The sequence below is a fragment of the Dermacentor andersoni genome, chromosome 1 (assembly GCF_023375885.2).
Source record: "Dermacentor andersoni chromosome 1, qqDerAnde1_hic_scaffold, whole genome shotgun sequence".
NCBI lineage: Eukaryota > Metazoa > Arthropoda > Arachnida > Ixodida > Ixodidae > Dermacentor > Dermacentor andersoni.
The window spans coordinates 119,940,336-119,962,535 of NC_092814.1; positions in this window are offsets into that span (position 1 = coordinate 119,940,336).

A 22,200-nucleotide genomic window follows, 5' to 3' on the forward strand; every position below is an offset into this window, starting at 1 on the left:
TCTTGTTTTCGATCTGAAATCTCAACGCAGATCTCAAATCTGCCAATTCCTGGCTGGCGTGTTATATATATATATATATATATATATATATATATATATATATATATATATATATATATATATATATATATATATATATATATATATATATATATATATATATATACATATATATATATATATATATATATTCGTACGAAGTGCTTCGCACTTCGAATTAGTTCACTATAGCACTATGCTTCGAGTTCATCGAACTACGTTTTGAATTAGTGTTGCATAGAACTGTTTTCGAATTTGATTGCGCCCTTAGATGCAATCCACTCACGAACTAGAATGGATTGTTTATAAGGGTGCAATATGTTTTTCTCCAGAAAGTAGAATGGTGCTTCATACTTCAAATTTCTATTCAAGCACGCTAATACGCTTTCTGCCTCAAGCGCAATCTTGCAGATTTGCCGCTGCGCACTTTGAATGCAATTTCTTTCGTGTTTTATTTCTCCACATTATGGTATACGTGCTCCGATAGTTCGGGTATCCAACAACTACTCTTTTCACTGTAGTACAATGCCCACAAGGTGACACAAGGTTTCGCTGCGACAGCACTTGTCAGCTGAGAAGCTGGTTTGCAAGAGTAACGCACGTAACGTAGCTTAGACGCAGCCGGACCACTACGCAATGTAGTGGATCCAGAGGTACACATGTGGCCGCCGCGTGAAAGTTCGTAACTCTCAGGTGATCATTCTACTTCACCAGCTGCAAGACTTAATTAGGACACAACAAACAATTGCTCCGCGACGCGCTTCTTTGCTAGCGTCCGCCAAGTCCTCCACGGTGGCTGAGGATGGGACGCGCTCGTCCCTGAGATTCGCTGCGTGAGATGCGAGGAGAGACCACTCTGTGCGTCGTGTACGAGTCGGATCATCTTGTGCCGTCGCTTGTTGTCTGGGGCTCTCAGGACGTAATCGGGAACGGTCAGTTTCGGAGATATCCCTTTCTCCAGTGCGCGCTCATTGGCTGGTTGAGCACTATGTCATGCGAAAGGGACAGTATGAACGAACGTGATCGTCCGAGAATGCGTCCCTTGCTCAGCACGCGTTCTGTTCACAGTCGCTCCGTTCCGTTCGTATACGTTCGCACGTGTCACCAGTTGTGCCTCCACGTCGAAGCCCTAGGATGACAGATGAGCGTAGACCCAACCTTTTGGTTGTATAAGATACAAATATAATTAGAAAGGTTGACCTAGATAAAAATAGGCTGATGATGATGATGACTGCGCATGGCTTTCTGCGCGGCCCACGCACCGTATCCTGAATATTATCTGCAGTGGGTGCAAAGATTCAGGGCGAGCTAGGCGATATGTCTGATATATTCATGAGCGCTGAGTTTCCGCGCGCCCATAGTATTGGAGGTTGCGTGTTCTCAATTCTCCGACACGTGGTGAAGCGAGTGGCAGCCCGAAGTGTTCGCTTCCGGCTGCCGGCGCTCTTCATCACGCCAGTGTTGTGTCAGCGTGTGTTCGTGGTCATTGAGTGGGATATGTTCATGCTTTTTGGTGCAGTGCATGATACCATGCTTATTAAATTAATAGTAAGTGAATTCGAGATTGGCATATTTCGAAACGTTAGTCATTTGAAGTGAGCGCGCCCTTTTGAAATTCTTTTTGCTCGCACTTGTCTGTGGTTTATCGTACTAGCACATCACGTGCAGTTATCATTTCCGTTCGCGGACAGCATGATTAGATAATGATAAAAACCGCGTGCGCAATGTGCTAACAAAACGTGCAGAAGGAGGCAGTTCTTTTTTCTTTTTCTATTCTTTTTGGAAACACCGCGTCGTCCTGTGTACGGAAGGCCTGTAGGAGCAACTGCTTTGCGGAAAATGATGCAGCTTTGCGATTTTTAACTTATCGGCACGTCGATCCACCCAATCAAATATTCGAACAAAGTATGCCGATTAATTTTGTTACAAATGTTGATAAAGCAGTGTTGGCTCCTCGGGGTACTCTGAAGTGAGCGTTCTTTTCATGAAATGCATGTGCACGACGTTGAGCAATTTTTATTTTCTTCTGGCCGGTTGATACAAATGTAGCGATGACCCAAGCATGACTCGCCATTGTATACAAGGTAGTCACTGGAGCCAGCCAACGTTTTGTGCGTTTCGCAGTCGGGTACACATTGCCTGACACTCTATGAAAATAAAATAAAGAATTGATTTTAGTGAGAAGCAATCAGTACTATAACTCATCAAGTAACATATATTGTGTCGTTAGGGTATCTTAATATGTTGCAAACATTAATTGTAATCAGCTGCTCCAACCCAACTGCGTTGGCGCAGCGACTGCATGAATGACTGACCATCGAGCATCGAGCCTTTGCGACGCGGTCGATAGAGCAACGAATCGCTCTTTTATGATAACAACTAAAGGAGGCAAAAAATTTCGATTTAGTGTAACGCGCTAAAAGTGACGAACATCATTTGCTAATTTTAGAGCACGTAAGAGCTGTACATGCTGACTGCGAAAAACAAAAAGAGAGAAAGAAAGAAAGAAAGAAAGAAAGAAAGAAAGTAAGAAAGAAAGAAAGAAAGGAAACAAAGGAAACTGTCCAGAAATGCTCGATGGGATATTTGACGTTGCTATCGTAAAAAGGGCATATAGCTACTAGAGACGTTTTCTTCCTGCACTTTATGCGTTTGTGTATCTGCGCCCATCATAACACGCGCCTGTCAACGGAAAAGTGCGCGCCAACCAGCTCTGATCCAGCACTGCAGCCCGTACGACATAGACGTGATAAACGAACAACTTCCGCCTTTGGTATCTTTACGGCGGTGCTTATACGTTTCTTGAAACGTCCGTATCTACAACAGCATACAGAATTGACTTCTGTGTGTCACGCACTCCACTTTTAGCTACCAAGTACCTGCGTGACTGCGCGCCGGAGACCATATGCTATTCGCCGCAACTCGTAGAAAAAGGACGCGTGTACATGTATTCGCATTCCGCCCACATCGGGATCCGCCCTCCGCGAACGGAAATCGCACTCACTGTTCGCGCTATCTTGTAATTATTATTATTAATTGTATTTAAGGAGATGTTTGTGCTCATGTGTGGTGCCAGCTACTGTGGCCTCTAGATTCTCTGACATGCATGGTATAGTTCTGCTCACACTGTTTATACAAATTTCGCGTGTGTATATATATACATATATATATTGCCGCGACAAACTTGGGGACATTCAAGTTGCGCGCCCTTTGTATTGGACTTTGTACACGCCGTACCGTGGTGTTGTTCAGCAACAACAGGCAGCGATCTTATCATGTCACATGGGAATGTAAACACAATCAATTATTCCACCAACACAATAACCCGAGTGCGGAGCAATGGGAAAGTTGGCTTACCAGCTGCGAGCTCACGGCCCAAAGGGCCTTAGTGCAGCACGCTAGTGAGGTAGCTAGGCTCAGTGGAGCCCTGGAATATGGGCCCACCCTTGCCGGAAGAGGCTCCAAGTCGCCGGCGCCCAAGAAGACGACGGAGACCTCGAGACGCTAAGTCCTTGAAAGAACCAAATAGAGTTCTTTTCTCTCTCTTTCTCTCTCTCTCTCTCTCGTGGCACGGGCAGCCAGTTGGACCCGGCTCGCATGCGCCACACGCACGAGGTGTCACGCGAGAAGAAAGAGGAAGACGGTTCGAGGCCAGGTTTGAGAACGCGACTGCCGGGGATTTCTTCACGACCGCAGTGACTTTTACTTGTGGGCCCAAGTTCGCCCTTAATAAATATCGTTGTTTTATTAACATCGTTACATTTCTGGTGGAAGTGCGGGGTATGAGTCGAAGCCCCACAAACGAAAGTCAGCGTAGCCCCGACAACCAGCGAGTTCATCCCGTGGAACTGACACCTGTACACCAGCGGACCAGCCGCCGTCTTCGACGTGACTCACCTGAATTCGGCCCTCTTCTCTTCATGCAAAGAGAAGCTCAGACAACGGACGCCGCCACAATGACTACCCAGGTAACACCGGCACAGCTAGTCGTAAACCAACCTCGCAAGCCACCAACATTCCATGGTGACTCGTTCAAAGACGTGGAAGATTTGTTGGAACTGTTCGAGAGAGTGGCTAGCTTTAATGAATGGAACGAGAGACAGAAGCTCCGTAACGTATATTTCGCTTTGGAGGACTTCGCAAAAACGTGGTATAAAAACCACGAACCCTCTTTGTCCTCTTGGGAGGAATTTCGACGACAACTGCTAGCAACGTACGCCAGCACGGATCGTAAAGAAAAGGCGAAAATTGCACTTCAAGCCAGGAACCAGCTCACAAACTAGAACGTGGCGATGTACATCGAGGACATGTCCCGCCTGTTCAAGCGTGCTGATCCAATCATGAGTGAAGAAGCTGCGCCATCTCATGCGTGGAGTAAAGCAGGAACTCTTCGCAGTTCTCGTCCGCAACATACCGCGCACGGTTGCCGAGTTCAGATGCGAAGCAACGACCATCGAAAAGACGCTGGAACAGCGGGCTCGGCAATACAACCGTGAGGCAAGCTGCGCACCTGCCTATGTCTTCCCTGGAGGCCTGCCAAACGACCTGGAAGCCCTGCGGGAGCTCGTCCGGTCAGTGATCAGGGAAGAGCTCAACAAGTTGCAGACACCTCAGGCTCCAACTGCACTATCTATCGTCGACGTTATCCGGGACGAACTCAGGAACGTCATACGGGATCCAGAGCGTGAGCCACAGCCGACGCGGCCCACCCCAACGTACGCCGACGTACTCAGGTAACCCGCGGTACACAGTAGTGGAGCAGTTGCGACGACCGTTCCCTACCCGCCGACAGTACGCAGTGCACCTCGTCTACTGGAACCACCGGCTGCCTATCAGCCTTCAGCACGTAGTGCACCTCGTTTTGTGGAACAAAGGCCCCGGAAAAGTGACGTCTGGCGTGACCACGAGCGCAGGCCTCTGTGTTTTCACTGCGGAGAAGTGGGTCACCTGTATAGGTTCTGCCCGTACCGTCAAGCTGGATTAAGGGGTTTTTCCTTAAGTGCACCATGCCCCCGAAACGGTGAACGGCCAGCAGAGATCGAAGAATACTTGTCCACGCGCCAAAGCCCCACTGCTCCTCGCCAACATCAACCACGGTCACCGTCGCCCATGCGCTACCGATCGCCTAGCCCCCGCGCGTCTTCAAGATCGCCTAGGCGTCGTTCACCAAGGCCACACCAGGGAAACTGAAGCAAGTGACCTGTGGAGGTGAGGCCGCTGATAACCAGAGTTACGAAGATCCTCCAACGCGGTTCCAGTGCGATGACGAGAGAATTCCAGTGAACAGGTGCAGGAACGAAACGATTACATCAGACTTGCGGTTGATAATAGATGGATGCGAGCTGAATGCCTTAGTCGACACCGGCGCTGATTATTCGGTAATAGGCTTCAAGATGGTGAAGCACCTGAAAGAAGTTGTGACGCAGTGGACTGGACCGCAGATACGCACGGCAGGTGGTCATCTTATTACGCCCCTTGGCTGATGCACTGCAAGACTTACGATAAAAGGCTTCACTTACGTTTCTGACTTTATTGTACTACCAGAATGTTCACGGAAACTTATATTGGGAATGGATTTTCTACAACTTACGTAGGTCCAGTGTGTCTTTCTCGACAACTAGAACAAGCTATACCTGTGGAAGCATGTGGAGAATGAAACATTTTACGACCGCGAAGGCATAGCGGATGGAAACATAGAGCTCCTCTTCAACAAAGCTATTTGCGTGGCTCGGGGGCTTGTTCACTTAAGCGATGGCCGTGCAAATGTCGCACTTACGAATTTCGGAAATGAATTCCAACACATCGCAAAAGGAACAGCTATTGCCTATTTCCACGAGTTCTGTGTAGCGACCGAATTATGCAGCCTAACGACGTCAACTGCCCTGCCAGGGACCTGCAGTGTCGACAGATCAATTACCGTCAACCCGAGACTCCCGGAAGCCCAAAAGAAACAGATATATGCCCTGATCAAGGATTTTTCCGACTGCTTCTCCACTTCCTCGAAGGTACGGCGCACGTCTGTTGCAAAGCACAGAATTATAACAGAGGACGCCACCAGACCGGTATGCCAGCACCCGTATCGAGTTTCGCCAAAAGAAAGGGAGATCATCAAGAAGCAAGCAGAGGAGATGCTTTCTGATGACGTTATTCAGCCTTCCAGCAGTCCATTGGCGTCTCCCGTAGTGCACGTTAAGAAAAAAGATAACACACTTCGATTCTGCATCGACTACCGTAAATTGAACAGCGTAACTAAGCGGGATGTGTACCCCCTTCCGCGTATCGACGATACGTTAGATCGGCTCCGATGTGCAAAGTTTTTCTCCTCCCTGGATCTCAAGAGTGAATATTGGCAAATAGAGGTGGATGAACGGGACCGTGGAAAGACAGCATTCGTAACCCCTGATGGCCTTTACGAATTTAAAGCACTTCCATTTGGCCTCTGTTCCGCGCCCGCAACGTTCCAGCGAATGATGGACTCTGTGCTCGCAGGATTGAAATGGTAGTCATGCTTAGTGTATTTGGATGATGTGGTCGTATTTTCCACCACAGTTGATCAACATCTAGAGTGCCTGGGACTAGTATTAGAAGCTATTCGCGCAGCAGACTTGACAATTAAGCCGGAAAAATGTCAATTCGGCTTCGATGAACTTCGGTTTCTCGGACACGTCATCAAAGCTGAAGGCGTTCGGCCAGATCCCGAAAAGACAGCAGCTGTTGCGAGGTTCCCGACACCCACAGACAAAAAGTCAGTGCGACGTTTCTTGGGTTTATACACATACTACAGAAGATTTGTGGAAAACTTTTCAAAGATTGCTGAGCCCTTTACAATACTGACAAGAGAAGATCAACCTTTCATGTGGAAAAGCGAACAACAAGACGCCTTTGACGAGTTAAGGAAACGCCTGCAAGCTTCTCCAATCCTTGCCCATTTTGATGAGACAGCCGACACTGAAGTTCATACCGATGCGAGTAACGTCGGCCTCGGTGCCATACTAGTGCAGTGGAATAACGGCCAGGAGAAAGTAATTGCTTATGCCAGCCGTAAGCTCTCGAAAGCAGAGGCAAACTACTCCGCAACCAAGAAAGAGTGTCTTGCAGTCATTTGGGCAATATCTAAAGTTCGGCCCTACCTCTATGGTAGACTATTCAGAGCAGTCAGTGATCACCATTTGCTTTGCTGGCTGGCGAATCTCAAGAATCCATCCGGACGACTAGCAAGATGGAGCCTTAGGCTTCAAGAGTATGACATTACTGTCGTATATCGTTCCGGGAGGAAACACAGCGATGCCGACTGCTTGTCACGCGCACCCGTCGAGACAATTGTGTCAAAAGAGGAGGATTTCCCGTTCCTTGGCATTGTTGACGCGTCACAAATTGCTCAACAACAACGAGATGATCCGGAATTGCTTCCACTTATACAGCGCCTGGAGGGACTCGACGTTCAACTGCCGCGTATTTTCTCTAGAGGGCTATCCTCGTTCTGTCTGCGAGGAAGTGTCCTCTACAAGAGAAACTTCGAGAACAGCGAGACAAAGTTTTTACTTGTCGTACCCACATCTATGCGAGAAGAAATTTTGCATGCATGTCACGATGAACTGACGTCTGGACACATGGGCGTGAGCCGTACAGTCGCCAGGATTCGGCTGAAATACTACTGGCCCAAGTTATTAGCATCAGTGCAGCACTATGTCAAGACTTGTCGCGAGTGTCAAATGCGCAAGACTCCATCCGTAAAACCAGCAGGCCTCCTCCAGCCAACAGAGCCACAAAAAGCCCCATTCCAACTAGTCGGTATGGACCTCCTTGGACCCTTCCCAACATCATCTTTAGGCAAAAAGTGGATAATTGTGGCCAAGGACTATCTGACCCATTACTCAGAAACTGATTCCCTGTACAGTGCAACGGCTGTCGAAGTTGCGAAATTCTTTGTCCACAATATCGTGCTCAGGCATGGCGCTCCCGCAGTTGTTATTACCGATCGTGGAACGGCCTTTACTGCTGACCTAATGAAATGCTTATTGCAAATGACACATACTGATCATAGGAGAACTACGGCGTGCCACCCTCAGACAAAAGGTTTAACTGAACGCCTTAACAGAACACTGACTGACATGATTTTGGTGTATGTCGACGTTGAACATAGGCTGTGGGACGAAATTTTGCCGTACATCACCTTCGCATATAATACGCCCATTCAAGAAACGACACGAGTCGCCCCGTTTGAACTTGTATTCGGCCGAGCAGTAACCACAACTTTGGATGCTATGTTGCCGTTAGATGAAGAAAACAATAACTCATCTGACCTAGACGATTTCTTGCAACGAGCCGAGGAGGCACGACAGATGGCAAGGTACCGAATACGCCGCCAACAACGCATCGACTCCAGCCGGTACAACCAGCGCCGTAGTGAAGCTCATTACCAGCCCGGTGACAAGGTGTGGGTGTGGACCCCAGTGCGACGCCGTGGACTGTCTGAAAAGCTTCTGTGCCGATACTTCGGCCCTTATTACGAAATACTTCGTCGTATAAGCGACGTCACTTACGAAGTAAAATCCGCTGGACACGAGAGCCGAAGACTCCACGGAAGTTGTGCATGTTGTCCGCATGAAACCCTACCAGGAGAGGTCATGAACAAAAAGAAAAAAAAAAGTAAGAGCCCACAGGAACCCCTACTTCCTCTCACGCATCGGGCCGATGCGGTAAGGAGGGGGATAATGCCGCGACAAACTTGGGGAAATTCAAGTTGCGCGCCCTTTGTATTGGACTTTGTACACGCCGTACCGTGGTGTTGCTCAGCAACAACAGGCAGCGATCTTCGTGGCACGGGCAGCCAGTTGGACCCGGCTCGCATGCGCCACGCGCACGAGGTGTCACGCGAGGAGAAAGAGGAAGACGGTTCGAGGCCAGTTTTGAGAACGCGACTGCCGGGGATTTCTTCACGACCGCAGTGACATTTACCTGTGGGCACAAGTTCGCCCTTAATAGATATCGTTGTTTTATTAACATCGTTACTATATATATATATATATATATATATATATATATATATATATATATATATATATATATATATATATATATATATATACGTTCACACAACAATATATAATGTTCACAATATATAGATGTTCTTGGGCAGTTGCGCATGACGTTTCTCTTGAGTGCTACATCCAAAGCACAACACCCACCGAACTCTGGAACAAAAGACCCAGAAAGACGAAAATACGAGGGAACACGTAAACAAGAATATATCTTCAAAAGAACGAGAACGCAATACGAGCAGGAAGAACAAAAATAAGAATGAGAAGATGAATGGAGTTATCTGATTTAGTGGCCTTTTTAATATTTCTGGGCCCTCAAAGAATTGGACTATTGCGCTTGCAGCAATGCTGCAATTTTTTTTGGTGGCCATGAACCTAACATTCTTCCTAATTATAACGTACGTCTATCCAAAGCAGTCTATCCAAAGCGTCTATCAAACTCATCTCTGACACCGGGCCGCACCGCTAAGAGTGCGGCGCCCTTTAAACCAGCACTAACATACCTTTCAAAGGTCTCTTAGTGCTGGTTATTCCATCACCGAAAGTTCTATATTTATGGCGCTTGAACTGCTACATCTACCTCGCTACGAAATCCGAAAGCTTTGCTGAAAGCCTCTTACGGGGAATGTCATATTTTTTGCAATGTAAGAGAAGGTGCTCTGTCTCTTCTTCAGCCTTTTCACAAGAGCACGTACCCATTGGACACCAACGTCCTACAGATGTCCAGCAGACATCCGAAGCGGGGCATTCGAACGTCGCTAGGACTTATGTCAGGAGCCTGTGGATCATTCTTGGATGTCCATGGTATCGTCGCATGCACGTGAATTGACGTTCATAGAAACGTCCCACGAACGCCATAATGGGATGTTCGGACGTCTAAGGCATATATTTAAATATAGATTACTTTTATTGTTTAATCCCGAGTACGTCCTAAGATTTTTGTCAGGATGCAGGACGCTTCTGGGACATCTTGTTTTACCTATCGTCCAAAGGACATTTGTGGGACATTTGGTTGTGGATTTAGGATATCCACAGGACGTGCATACCGATTATAAATTAATAATACGGACGTTCCTCATAATACACCTTAGCAGTGCAGCAGGCATGCTGCATTTTACATACTATTAAAAAAGATTGGCCTGGTTTTGTGTTGGCCTGTGGGGCAATGATGAAAAATAACTGCATGGCTCTTGAAGATCCATCCCAGCGGTCCAATAAGGCGACCAAACATTTTTGTCAGGTGAAAGCTTAAGTACCAGGAGACAGGCCAAGAATACAGACCACCGCATCTCAAAGCATGCTAAGGAAGGCTGCAGTGCAGCTAAGCATTGTGCACATAATTCCCTGCTACGGTAAGCTAATACGTTACATACAACTTGAGAAAAATGCATTAAATCAAGACATATAGACATGCAAGCTATACTTTTTTGTGCTGACACGAACGAAGCTACAGAACTAAGTTCTGCAGGCTGCTGAATCATTTGGCAATCTCATTAAAAATGCAGCATTTATTTCAATAAAACAGTTGCAGGAAGATCACGAGTTCAACTCTCAAATGCACTCAGCAGTTTTAAGTAAAGCACATCAATGCAAACAAATAAAACTCAATAATTTCATCATAGAAGCTCAGCCATTAGTTATTTATGACGCATCATGGTTAGTAAAAGGGCACATGAATTAAACTGTTTACAAGTGCACTTTGGGTAGCAAGAAATTTTAAGAATTCGCAGTGGGGCCACTACGGAAGTTATCACGAGGCTTGCTGTGTGCTCACTTCCGTGGTCGCAGGCACATCAATGCAAAATTTGCTGAAGAGTTCAGATATCTTAGCCTCTTTAAGTTACCAGAGCCTTTCTCTAGGCCATATTTAGTAGTTACACACGCCAACACAAGTTATGCTAAAGACGTCACAACTACATTAGGCATTAATGAAATTACCTTAGACTATATCAGTGGTCATATATAGACGCAAAAAGCTGCTGTATGATCATCCATTTATATAGCAAATGCACTCTATATTCATAACAAATTCTGGGAAAGGTCACCAAAGCAAACATTCACACTTTCGTGTAGTGACGCGACCACTTCAGTTGAGCTGATATTTTGCAGGTGCACCTCGGCCAGTAAAATAATTTTAAAAGCTCTCTGCAAGGACGGCGGGAGGGGGGGGGGTGTTACAAAGGAAGTTAGTAGGAGACCTACTGCAGGCTGGCTCACTTCAGCGGTCGCAGGCACAAAAATTGCAATATATGCTTGAAAGTTCACAGCTGTCTTAGCCATGAAGGAAGCCTACTCCAGGCTTTCGGCAGGCCTGCTCCAGCGGTCGCACACAGTAAAATTACTAAAATATTGATAGATACACTGAGCATTAATAAAGTTACTAAAGGATAACTTAAGCAGTTCCAGACACGAACATTACTGGAGAGTTCACAGGCACAAAAGCAGTTACAAGACACATGCTTCGGTACAAAACCAAACTAATTTCACAGGTACTAGAAGTTACAAGATACTTTCTGTACTTGAGGGGTCACAAACACAAATTCACCTTAAGTGTTCACAGACTCGAAGGTCTCTAAGCAAGTAAACAAAAGCTGAATGCAACCTTTCCGTGGTCGCAGCCAAATAATGCTGAAGCCGTCACATGTACCTCGGCGATTACACAATTAACTAAAGGCTTGCAGCATGCGCACTTCAGCAGTCATAGACACAAAAAGGCATTGTACGAGTTCACCTGAACCAAAAGTTAACAGAGGATTTGTGTGGGCTTGCTTCAGCGATCACACACAAACACAAGTTTATCCTAAAAGTTCACGGGTATTGGTCAGCCTCAATGGAAGTTGTCAGAAGCAGAGAGTGGCTTTTCTTCCATGGCAGCAGATACAAATACTTTTGAAAATATTACAGGTATCTTGGCGACTAAGCATTCTACTAAGGCTTGCTGCAGGCTGGCTTCAGCGGTCGCAGACAGTGACATTGCAGTTCACATGTACTAAGAAATTTAGTGGGGCATTTCTGTGGACTTGCTTCATCAATCACAGAGACAAAACTTAACCCAGAGTTTACAGGTACGTCGGCCCATAAGGAAGTTACCACTAGCTGTGTGCAGCCTTTCATCCATGGTTGCAGATGCAGAACACATCACAGGTACGCTACAGGATCAGTTCGAATGGTCGCAAACACGAAAATGCACTGTTAAGATCAGAGGTACTAAGAAAGTTAGCAGATTTCTGTGGGCTTGTTTTTGGGCTGATCATCAACGAAGAATGATGTCGATCCAAAGTGACACCAGACTGATGGCAGGAACACAGTATTGCTGTAAAGTATGCAAGAAAAACATGTTAGAAATATGTACGAATTTTACTATCCACCATGTGCATCTTAACAACCTTCACTTTCAACAGCAATCTGCTGGTTCTGACAGCAACTTTGGTTCCTTGTGGCTTTATACAAACTTGCTGCGCTACAGTCATCACAAACGAAGTTGTAATAATTTCAACTCCATGCAAAGATAAAAGAAATTCTCCTAATCTCTACGTCAGCATATCTTTGTCAAACGAGCTGATAACAGTAAAAAAATTCGCAATTTCGCCCGAAAAGCGAGTGATTGCGACAGAAATTACCAGACAGCTATAATTAAGTAGCTCTACGTGTCATCGCCAGTGTACATTACAGTAAACCTTCCTTTCCATGTTTAATTAACAAACTTGGTGTCGTGCGCAAAGCTAAACATCAAGACATATCTGACTGACGGTAAACACGCTATAGGAACGCTGACGTGATGAAGCGAAGCAGCAGCGACAAGCGATCGCTTCTTGCTGCTTCCATCCCCAATGCGTTTCCAGAGCCAAGTTTACGCGACCTTCGACACTATAGGTAGAGCTGCGCGGGAACAGTCGCTCGCAAAGCCACAACCCACCGTTGTCGCGCGACAGAGTCAACTCCGACAAACTTTCCTACTAAAAAGAAATGCGACCAAGTGTGAACGAGCTAATCAGCGCACACGTTTCGTCGTTACAGAACTGACACGTGAAGTTTACCTGAAAACCATACTAGCATGCATTCGTTCAGGTGTAAATAAGCAGAAGTCTAACAAGTCGCCCAGGTGTTTTGTTATTACGACAAGGTGCACGACACTGTTAGCCAAAAAAAATACCAGCCTTAAAAACACGCGTGTTTAAATTCAGCAGCGCGACCGGTCATCAATGGCAGCAAATTTTCAGATCGCGATACAAACGCCAAGAAAAGTTCTGTTATTCCGAACGTACGCAGTTTTACGGTTACTTTGGCAATCACGGTTACGCAAACAAAACGCCAACAGCATACGTACCGAAGTTTAAGCGACACGGTTATCACTACGAGCACGCGAAAGAAACAGTCAATTGAGAAAAAGTTTCACTTTTATGTACTAAAATATGCGACCACGTGTGAACGAGCAATTAAGTTGGCCCAAACGTTTCGTTCTTCACAGGCAGCCGAGGAGTAAACTTCTCTTGATGTCACCACCATACTAGCATCCGATCATATGTAAGTAAGCAGAAGTCTAACAAGTCGCCCTAAAGTTTCGTTATTCCAAGAAACGTGCGTGGCACTGTTTGGCAAGAACAATATAGCAGCCCTAAAGGTAGGCGTGCTGAAATTCAGCAGCGTGGCAGGCGAAAATGTGCAGCGAGTGTCCCGACCGCGATACAAATGCGTACAATATTTTAGCTATTCCAACCTTCAAGGTTGCCAGGTCTTCGGGAGAGAAAATGGTCGAGAAATTCCGAAAAGTAGCCAAGAAAGTCGCCAACTGCGGCGAAAGCTCTAATTGGTAGCCGAAAGAGTAGCCACGGTGCGACAAAACAAGAATTGCCAGTTTTCGACACGAAAATAAAGAAAAAAAAGTTGAAAAAGACCTGTATATATAGTTTCTTGCTGCACTGATGGAAAACAATAATAACAGAACAAAGCAAATGTTATTATATTGCCGCATCCAGTACGCGGCACGTAGAGGAAGACGAGGCTCTCGCGCACTGCGAAAGAAGAAGAGGTCCCTGCGCGATCGTTTTCAGTAGGCCTGCAATTACAGTGTCCTGCCCTTTTTATCAGTTCCCGCTGCTTGTGAATCGTGACACTGGTGGAGGTGCTGGGTAAAGCTTTGGGACGCCCGTCAACAGCCTTACATCAAGCCCAGCTACGCAGATGTTGTCCGTCGACCGCCACCTCCGACGCCAACGCCGCAGTATCACCAGCAGTCAGCACCGGCATCACCTTGGTATCATAGGGAACAACCGATGCGACCACCGCTTCGCAGAACCGACATTTGGCGCACAGCTGACTACAGGCCCTTGTGCTTCCACTGTGCGGAAGCGGACCACATCTGCCGTCATTGCCCTTATCGCGTCGAAGGGTAGCAAGCGTTCCCATCCACTGCTCCTCGCCGTGCTTTTGACGGCAGCCGAGCGAACATCGACGCGAATTCAACGAGCTGGCAAGCCGATTCTCCCGGTTACCGGTCGCGCTTCTCTTCTCCGGGACGTCGTATTCCAGCTACAAGACGCAGTCAGACCGATGTGGCCCGAGGGCGATCTCCCAGCCCATGCCGGGGAAACTGAAGGCCGCGACCTCAAGGGGGAAGGTTGCCACACGTCGAAGTGCCGAAAATCCCTCATCGCCGTCGAACGAGAAGCCGATACAGCTGGATTATTTGACGACAGACGACATATTTAGCGCCGATGTTACTGTATCAAATGACGGCCACGACGTGACTGCGCTAGTAGACACTGGCGCGGACTTTTCAATCGTAACTCAAAAACTGGCGGACAGATTTCTCAAAGTGAAAATGGAATGGTCAGGGCCGCACATTAGAGGAGCTGGAGGCTAGCTACTGACACCGACTGGCAAGTGTATACTGCAAGGGTCAACATAGGGGATTCGTCATTCGTCGCAAATTTTGTTATTCTCCCCAACCGCTGCAAAGATGTAATCTCAGGTATGGGCTTCTTACGCGAGTACGGTGCCGTCATCAACATACCAGAAGGTATACCAACATTTTTTGGAGACGAAAGTGCAGAACTACAACGCAAGTCTTCGCGCATCAGACGTGACCGTACCACCGTTATCTTGCCGTCTTGTTTCCGTCAGGTGCGACACAGAGTACGATGGGGAAGGTATTGCCGAGCAGATAATTACGCTTTTGCTCACTCAAGGTATTGCTACGCCCAGAAGTCTCGTCAAAGTAATGCATGGGGAAACAGAACTACGGCTGACAAACTTCAGCAAGCAACGACGACACATTGCAAAAGGCGCAGCAGTTGCTTACCTCGACGAGATTGCGGAATTCGGCGAATGCTGTGCATTACAAAAAGGAGAGCAAGACGCTTCGGCCCCGTTACCTGTTCTTGACGTGAGAGCGAGCTTATCACCAGCGGAAAGGGAGCGCCTTGTGGACCTACTTCACCAGTTTCGTGATTGCTTCTCGTCGACATCCAGAGTTGGTCAGACGCCACTGACGAAGCACCGGATTATCACGGAGGAGACAGCGAGACCAATCCGACAAAACCCGTACCGTGTAGCATCAAAAGAACGCGAAGCGATCCGAGAGCAAGTGAAGAAAATGCTCGACGACGACGTTATCCAACCATCAAAAAGCCCGTGGGCATCGCCGGTAGTGATGGTCAAAAAGAAAGACGGCAGTTTTCGTTTTTGTGTCGACTACCGTAAGCTGAACCGGATGACAAAGAAAGACGTATACCCATTACCGCGTATCGACGATTCGCTCCACAGGCTGAGGCATGCCCGCTACTTCTCGTCGATGGACCTCAAAAGTGGCTATTGGCAAATCGAGGTTGACGAGTGAGACAGAGAAAAGACTGCTTTCGAAACGCCTGATGGGCTTTACGAATTCAAGGTCCTGCCTTTGGGTTTATGGTCAGCTCCAGCAACTTTTCAGCGACTCATGGATATGGTTCTGTCAGGCCTGAAGTGGCAGACGTGCCTAGTATACTATAGTCATAGTTTTTTCGGAAACGTTCGAGGAACACCTGAGACGGCTGCTGGCGGTTCTACAAACGATCCGGTCCGCCGGCTTAACACTGAAAGCAGAAAAGTGTCACTTTGGTTTCGAGGAACTCCAGTTCTTGGGTCATGTTGTGAGTCATCAAGACGTCCGCCCTGACCTCGACAAGATCACGGCCGTCGCAAAGTTTCCAACGCCAACCGATAACAAGGCAGTGAGGCGTTTCCTAGGTCCCTGCTCATATTACCGAAGATTTATAGACAATTTTTCACATATAGCTTCACCGTTAACGCGCCTTACAAGAGGAGACGTTGCCTTCGTATGGGGCGAAGAAGAACAAGCAGCGTTTAATGATCTCCGACAGCGCCTGCAAACACCTCCTGTACTGGCTCACTTTGACGAGGACGCTCCTACCATGATTCATACGGACGCTAGCAACGTAGGTCTAGGCGCTGTGCTCGTGCAGTGGCAAGACTCAACCGAGAGAGTAATTGCATACGCAAGCAGGACACTCTCACGTGCAGAGTCTAATTACTCAACCACAGAAAAAGAACGCCTTGCGGTGGTATGGGCCGTCATGAAGTTTCGCCCGTATCTCTATGGCCGTTCCTTCAGTGTTGTCAGCGATCATCACTCACTTTGCTGGCTGACGAACTTTAAGGATCCGTCCGGTCGACTAGCGCGCTGGAGCCTAAGGCTTCAAGAATTTGACTTGACAGTGGTGTACAAGTCCGGACGAAAGCACTCCGACGCCGGCTGCCTTTCAAGGTCACCGATTGAGCAGGAAGTCACAGAAGATGACGAATACATGGCTGTTATTGGTGTTCCAGACACGGCCACGATTGCTCGTCAGCAGCGGGATGATAACGAACTGATTCCGCTTATTGAATTTTTAGAAGGCCGGATTACAAGCGCGCCCAAAACATTTGCAAGGAGCTTGCCATCTAGCTGCTTCCGCAATGATGTTCTTTACAAAAAGAATTTCTCTGCAAGCGGAAGCAGCCGCCTACTTGTCCCAACGTGCCTCCGTAATGAGGTCTTGCAAGCCTGCCACCATGAACCGACATCTGGCCACCTCGGCTACACGCGAACACTGGCCCGAGTCAAAGAGAAATATTACTGGCCAAGGCTTGCCACCTTTGTGAAACATTACGAGCGCACGTGCCTCGATTGTCAGCGACGCAAACCACCACATACGAAATCAGCTGGGCTACTAAAACCAGTCCAAGTGCCCAGGACCCCATTTGCCCAAATCGGGATGGACATTCTCGGACCATTCCCGACTTCCAATACTGGCAATAGGTGGATAATAGTTGCCACTGATTACCTGACACGCTATGCAGAAACCAATTAGGCCCTTCCAAGTGGCACCGCAGTCGAAGCAGCGCGATTCTTTATTGAAAACGTGGTTCTGAGGCACGGTGCACCAGCGGTGATAATAACGGACAGTGGGACTGCCTTTATGGCTACACTTCTAAAGACAATGCTTAGCCTCGGCGGCACGGCTCACCGAAATACCACAGCCTATCACCCGCAAACTAACGGCCTAACAGAACGCTTGAACAAGACTATCACCGACATGCTGAGTACGTACGTAGACGTGGAGCACAAAAATGGGCATGACATTCTACCGTACATCACATTCGCTTACAACACTGCTCAACAGGAAACAACGCGAAAGACACCATTTAGCCTTCTTAATGGCCGTGAAGTGACGACGACGCTCGACGCGATGTTGCCACATGACTGCGGTGATATAGGCACGGACGCTGAAGCTTTCGCTCAACGTGCTGAAGAAGCGAGACAACTCGCCCGCGTCAGAATCGCCCGACAACAGGACTACGACGCTCGACGCTACAATCTACGGCCCCGCTACATCACATATCAGCCAGGCGACAAAGTGTGGGTTTGGAGTCCCATCCGTCGGCGAGGGCTTTCAGAAAAAGTTACTCAGGCGGTACTTTGGTCCGTACAAGGTATTAAGACGCCTCAGCGACCTGAACTATGAAGTTATCTCTGACAGTCCTGCTTCCTCAGGGGCGAGGCAGCGTCCACCAGAAGTTGTGCACATTGTGCGCATGAAGCACTATTGTTCAGAATGAAGTGCCCACACCTCGTCTGACACATCTTCCTGCCGCTAGGTGAGCATCGGGATGATGCTCTCTCTGGAGGGAGTCAAATGCCGCATCCAGTACGTGGCACGTAGAGGAAGACAAAGCTCTCGCGCATTGCGGAAGAAGAAGTCCCTGCGCGATCGTTTTCAGTAGGCCTGCAATTAAAGTGTCCTGCCATTTTTATCAATTCCTGCTGCTTGTGAATCGTGACAATATCAGAATTTACCATAATGACCAGCTGACGTTCTGTGATAATTTTGCCGCACGTTTGCGTGCTTTCTCTTAGCCGAATCGGCGTCGCCAGCTCCAGTACAATAAGCTCGCCGTGCTTGCACCACTATGACTTCACTTTAAACGTTCACGTGCAAATTTTATGACGTCACACGAGTCCTACTCTCCCTGGCACGTAGTCGCATAGTCACAAGGCATTGACACCTATAATGTCATGGATGCCATCACGCGTTTCAGCTTGTTGCAATCGTTTCTGGCGCCAAGAACGATGGTCTTCCAGATTCTCTATAAAGTTAACCGTCGCTAGGGGTGATCCTAGGACACCATCTATTGCTTCCGTCTTAAGAAGGACGCAAAATCATTGCCTTTAAGATTGGTTCGATTCTGTTACTCATGCAGAGGGAGGCGCTTGGGCCTTTTCAATTATCCGTCCATGACAGTCCCGCGCTGCCTGAGGCGTTGATTTCAGCTAACGAGCGTTGCATATCAAGCATGTCGGGCTGTCCTGCATAGCCCAGGACGGCTGTGCTGACCATATGGTGGCTTTGATATATTTTTAGCTCCTGAATTTGTTTCCGGAGCTTGCAAGACACAAAAGCAGGGCCTTCATGATCTGGCGTTTGTGGCTGTTATTTCAGGGAGGCCATCGGGGAGAGTGTGATTCGGACGCTACGTATACGAATTACCACCGCCAAAAGTAGCCAGGAAGTAGCTAAGTCGCCAAGCACGATTTTAGGTCACCAAAAGTCTTTATAAGTAGCCAATTTGGCGAGAAGTTTGGTGGCGAGAAGACTGGTGCACGTGCGCCTGCTTTCCGCACTTGGCTTTCAACAGGTCGCTCGCTGCTCGCACTAAAAGGCGTGGGCTAGCGCAGACGCGCTTACCGTGCATGCATGTAAGCACGCAGGAAGGCTGTGAAACATACAAGCATAGGGACAGGAAACTACGCTTTATTTTTCCTTTACTTTGTGATGTACCTGAACACTGGGTAGCGTCGAGCGATGGTTTCTAACAAACGCAGAAAAGAGTCTGCAGCGCTTGTGGCCGTTAATTGACTGCCGCCACAGCCATGTCAGGTATACGACTCCAGCAGCGGTGCAGTTGCGCTGAAGAGGTGGCGTTTCACTTTCTGCAATAACTTTCTATATGAAAAAAAAATGAAGTTATGGGTTTTACGGGCCAAAACCACGATATGATTATGAAGCACGCCGTAGTGGTGACTACGGAAATTTGGACCGCCTGGGGTTCTTTAACGTGCACCTAAATCTGAGTACACGGGTGTTTTCGCATTTCGCCCCCCATCGAAATGCGGCCGCCGTGGCCGGGATTCAATTCCGCGACCTCGTGCTTAGCAGTCCAACACCATAGCCACTAAGCAATCATGGCGGGTCTATGTATTCTTTTTTCTTCTTTTTTTTTGCGTGTGAGGGCCCGTAATGGGGTCCACAAAGTTGTTAGAAGCCATCGCTCGGTGCTACCCAGTGTGAAGGAACATCAGAAAGTAAAGGAAAAGTAAAGCGTAGTTTCCTGTCCCTTTGCGTGTACGTTTTCCGATATTCCTGCGTGCTTACCTGCATGGTAAGACCACGGCAAAACGCTTCTTCAGGTTTGATTGTAGGCCAACGATTGTTAAACACGCCAAAACAAGCGGGAGCCGTTGAAGGTGCGTGATGAAGTCCAGAGCAAAAACAACAACGTCGTCAAGATAGCAGAAGCACGTGATCCACTTCAAACCGCGCAAAACAGTGTCCATCATGCACTCAAAAGTTGCGGCCGCATTATAAAGTCCGAAAGGCATTACGTTTAATTCGTATAAGCCGTCAGGAGTGACAAAAGCTGTCTTTGGCCGATCGGGGCCTGCCATGGGTACTTGCCTATACCCTGAGTGCAAATCTAGAGATGAAAAGATTTCGGCGTCTTGTAGACTGTCATTCGCGTCGTCTATGTGCGGGAAAGGGTAGACGTCCTTGCGAGTGATCTTGTTCAGGCGCTGCTAGTCCACACAGAACAGCATAGAACCATCTTCGTAACAAGGTCGACAGGAGTCTATACCCATAGACTGCTGGAAGGACGTATATGAAGCATTTCGTTGTCTTGTTCGTTGATTACACGACGTTCTGCAGGGGATACACGACACGGACGTTGCTGCAATTGCGGTTGCAAGCCAGTGTCATGTGATGTGTAACAGTGGACGTCCGGCCCAGGGAAGATAACCCTACATCGAAAGAAGAATAAAATTATCCCAAGAGGCACAAAAGCTGAGACTGCTGGACCGGTGTAAGGTCATCGGCAATATAGAAGAACCGAACATATCAATGGGCGATAGGTCACATGTAGAAACATCACTGAGCGCACTGGAACAAGCACAGTAATTGTCATCGTGCACGTCCATAACATGCACGTTTTCGATGGCTTCTACATTGCCAAGACATTCACCTCGGAGCAGCATCACAGAGTATGGGAACTGGTTGCAAACGAAAGCGGTGTTGTAGCCCTGTGTGATGTCCACTGCCGCAAACGGTAGCAGCAGACCTTTCCGAATGAGAAAGCGGTCAGATGGAGACAGTAGTGTAACAGTGTCCGAGATTCCGCTGCAGTACATGGGCACGACCGTTGACGCTTTCGGAGGAACGTGGGTATCGGCTTGGGCAAGTACTTTCCTCGAAAGCGAAGAATTATCGGTGAGCAACAAATCTAAGAGCGGCGAGAGTTCTGTTTTGGCCCGTGCGCAATGGATAACGGGGCATTGTGGCGCGAGAGAAAATCCCAGCCGAGGATGACGTCATGAGAGCGCGAGGAAAGGATGATGAGTTATATGGCTAGAACGTCGTCGATGACAACACTAGCAGTGCAAGCTGCCAAGGGGTGAATATGCTGAGCACTGTCTGTGAGAAGGAACCACCCGGAAAGGGGCGTCGTGAGCTTCCGAAGTAAGCGGCAAAGCTTAGCGTCCATACATACATATACGGCGGCTCCTATGTCCGCGAGTGCAGATGCGCGATCACCGTCAACAAACACTTCGGTTACGTTCAAGGGACTGCGTTAAAGACTTTCACACTTCGACGGCGTCGTAGCCCATGCCTCTTGGACTGCGACGATTAGTTTTCCTCGTCCCGAGTGACGGGGCAAGATCCCACAGGTGACAGTGAGCGACGGCGAGGAGACGGTGAGCGGTGGGTAGTTGGCGGCAGGCGCATTGTCGGCGGCACAGCCGACGGGGAGCCATAATAAGCATGGTTGCGCTGGCTTGTCACGGGTGGTGCGGCGCTAGGCGGCTGCACACGATTACAACAATGCGCGATGTGACCGGCGTAGTCACACGCAAACATATAGGCCGGTTGTCGGGGGTACGCCAGAGGTTCGCTGGGGCAGGTCCCATTCACGTCACAGGACGCGTCGGGGCCTTTCCGCGATGTCGTCATAACGAAGAGGCATACTTGGAGAGAGTGGTTGGGTCGGCGCGACGGGGGGGCTTCAGCGTAGCCAAGTGGTGCAGCCACCGGGACCTGTTGGCGAGTCGCAACGACTTCAGCGTAGCTGAGTGGTGCAGCCGCAGGAAGATGGTGCTGGTCTGGCAAGACCTTTCTTTCTCTATCGCGCGGCGGAGCGGCGGCATAAAATTCGAGGCATGCTGTTGTATATGCGGGGGATGAGCGAACGTCATCAAGGAGAGCTGGCGTTCAACTTTCTCCTGGACGAACGCTTTGATTTCTGCAAGCAGCGCTGACTGGTCTGAGATGGTAGCCAAACCAGTAATGTGTTCGGCTCGCGATGAAGG